The sequence below is a fragment of the Oryctolagus cuniculus genome, chromosome 3 (genome assembly GCF_964237555.1).
Source record: "Oryctolagus cuniculus chromosome 3, mOryCun1.1, whole genome shotgun sequence".
NCBI classification, from domain to species: domain Eukaryota; kingdom Metazoa; phylum Chordata; class Mammalia; order Lagomorpha; family Leporidae; genus Oryctolagus; species Oryctolagus cuniculus.
Genome location: NC_091434.1, coordinates 124,271,555 through 124,275,206, shown reverse-complemented (window position 1 = coordinate 124,275,206; position 3,652 = coordinate 124,271,555).

The window sequence follows — 3,652 nt, the reverse complement described above, 5'->3', positions numbered from 1 at the left end:
ATTACCATCAGGCTATGTGTCTAAGGAGTATATGAAATATAAATGAATTTTGTGCTTAGGCTTCAGTCCATCCCCAGGACATCTCATTATGTGTATGTAAATATTTCCAAAGCATTAAAAAAATCTGAATTCTGAAGCACTTCTAGTCCTAAGTGCTTCAGAGAAAGAAAGCTCAACTAGTATTCAGGTCTCTGTAGCATCTTGAGTTGCAAATCCCTTATTCATTTTATTTCTTTGCCCAGGTATATTCATTAAGTTTTGTAGGATGTTGATCTTATTTTTTAAAATAAGATTTTAGTTAATTATTTGTAAGGCAGAGTTACAGAAAGAGAGGGAAAAGAGGTGAGGGAGAGAGGGAGAGGGAAAGGGAGGGGAATAGTGAGAGAGAGGAATAGGGAGAGGGGGAGAGAAAGGTCTTCCATCTGCTAGTTCATTCCCCAAATGGCCACAATGGTCAGGGCTGGGCCCAGCCAAAGCCAAGACACGGGAACCTCATCTAGGTTCCTCATGGGGGCACGGGGGTCTAAACACCTGTGTCATCTTCTGCTGCTTTCCAGGCACATTAGCAGGGACCTAGCTTGAAAGTGGAGCAGCTGGGACTTGAACCAGTGCTCATATGGGATCCTGGCACTGCAGATGCAGTTTCACATGCTATGCCGCAGCATTGGCTCCTAGATGTCGTTCTTAAGAATACACCCCAAGTCAATCTTAATGACTAATGCTTATTATAAGTGAAAAATACACTTTGGTTAACTTATCAGTGTTTAGCCAACTACTGCATGCAGGAAAGCAAATGCCTTTCAAATTACGTGTGGAACTATCAACAAATATAGTTATTTTTATAAATATATTTTAAAAACAGGAGCACAACACTATTCCTAAGACTTTCTATACTTGTGGCTTTTATTAGTGCTCTATTGGCCTTTTTTTGTTGTATTTTTGGCAATGAGGAGATTGGAGTGGTCTATTCAAAGTATTTACTGTGTTTATGTGCACATGGGATCATAAAAAAAGTTCATGAAACATGCATATTGTGAAAGTACTACACATTTATTTCAATTGTTTCCCCAGTGCAAAAATATTTTCAACTGTGTTTTCTCACAAATGCTTTGTAACACGTTGGTATGAGGATATGACTGTGTATGTATGAAGATACACAGACAATCAGGGCAAGTAAAATAGCATCGAAATAGGCTGACCAATATTAGTTAAAGGAAAATCACATTTAGTTTACGAAAGGAAATTTCAGTAAATGAAATGTATGATTTTCCTAACCTTAGTGACATTAAGTTCCCAAAGTGCTATCATTAACGTCTCAACTCTGTCTGCAAATGACTGTTATTTTTGAGGCCATTCAACAACTCTTTGTCCCTGTTCCTCAAATAGCAGCAGATATATTGTGGGTTCTAGTAAGCAAATCATTATTATTATCTTTGTACTGAATTCTATAGCACTTTCTTTGAACACTCTACTCTTCAGAGTCTATGATCCCACAAGGGTAGTACAACTTGGATAACAAACTTTCTTAATAGTCTGCCATGACATATGTATGGGGAGTTCATAGAAATGTACATCCAAAACTCATTCTCCTATAATTTTGTCTCCTCTGTTTTCTTGTAATTGAAAACAAAGATAATTTATTCACATATGCGGAGAAATGAATGACTTGCTGAGTGTGGCTCAAGGCTGAAATCTTAACTTTTATAGTAGTCCATTCAAACACATAACATAGGTGCTGATCTTATTTTAATGAATGTATAAAAAGACAAAATGAAAGAAGATAGTTTCAGTCTTTCATTAACCAGAAACATACAAAAATGTTCCAACATGCTACAAATTTGAACACGATATAATCTAAAATAATGCATCCTCATGAATAGTGTTGTGCTTTGAGCAATTCAGTCCAAACAGCAGACTTATGAGTTCTTAACTTTATTTCAGAGGTGTTTAAATAAAATCTCCAGGATCAGTTGTTCACCTTAGTAATTAAGACATCCAGGGGCTGGTGCTGTGGCACACTAGGTTAATCCTCCGCCTTCGGCGCTGGCATCCCATATGGGCACTAGTTCTAGTCCTGGTTGCTCCTCTTCCAATCCAGCTTTCTACTAAGGCCTGGGAAAGCAGTAGAAGATGGCCCAAGTGCTTGGGCCCCTGCACCCACATGGGGGACCAGGAGGAAGCTCCCGACTCCTGGCTTCCAATCAGCACAGCTCCAGCCATTGCAGCCATTTGGGGAGTGAACAAGCAGAAGGAAGACCTTTCTCTCTGACTCTTTCTCTCACTGTCTGTAACTCTACCTGTCAAATAAAAAAATCTTAAAAAAAAGACATCCACATACCAAATGGGAGTGCATGAGTTTGTAACCCAGCTCCAGTTCCTAATTCCAGCTTCCTGTTAATGCAGACTTAGTTAATGGCTCAAGTGTTTAGGCCCTTGACACACACGTGGGAGACCCAGATCAAGTTCTGGGCTCCTAATTTTAGCTTTGACCACCTCTTTCCAGTGTGGACATTTGGGGAATTGCAGAATGAAATGGAAGTCTCTCTCTCTCCTTCTCCTCTCTCAAAAAAATTTTTAAACAAATCTAGTTATACTTTCAGAGACATACATGCTGGTCCACTAACATCAAATCAACTTGAGTATTAGGGATACAAAATAATCAACTAAAACCCCAGTGCTACAAATCCATTAACCCCATTTTAAGTAATTCTAGCCTAAATCATGGCAAGAGTTAACACTGTATACCTAGTATGAAGAAAAATAGATTATGAATTTTTCTCTCTTAAGCTTGAGATTCAAAATGGAAAAGCATTTGCAATTAAAATGATTTCAACAGGACAACGGATTGGGAGTTTCCAGAATCTTGGAGACCATTTTCACAGACATTCCCATGGCCATTGGGAAAACTGAGGCCCAATGCCCAGAACAGGCACTGTCAGAATGATGCTGGTCAAAGTCTCTGGGATTTCAATTTATCAGGAAGATGCTGTAAGTTGTTCAGAGACATAGAAAAAAAAATGAGGTTTAAGTCTCCTGGCTTATGTAATAAGCTGAAAACACAAAATTAGGTGCGGTAGATATTTCAAAAACATACTGCCAAAAGTGAAATGAAATGATATGATTCTGTAGAAATGCCAGTTAGTGGAGAAAGTGAGTGAGCAGGTGAAGTAGAATGAAAGTAGAAAGGAGACAGACATGGAAAGAATTGGACAGAGACAATAAGGACAGAATGGAGATAGGGGAGCGTAAGAGAATCACAAAAAACAGTTTTCAATCAGTAAGGACAGAAATGTGATAGTGGGTGAGAAAATTGGGCTAGCTTTCTCCATCTTACTCTGTCACTGAAGCTTGTTCTGCATGTTCCTGCCAGTTACCACGTGAAGGCTCTGTAAGAAATACTAAGCGATTTCTAAACACAGCCATCCTTCAATATTTGAAAGGGATTGATTTGAGCACCCTATGGATACCAAAATTCTAATACATTCAAGTCCCACATGAAAAATGCCACGATATTTGCGAAAAAGCTACACATACTCTCTTGTACATTTTAAATCATTTACATATAAATGCTATGTCTATTATTGTCAACTGTATAGTTGGAGTAAAGACATGAAAAATTCTGTATGTGTGCAATACATGTGTGCATTCCAAT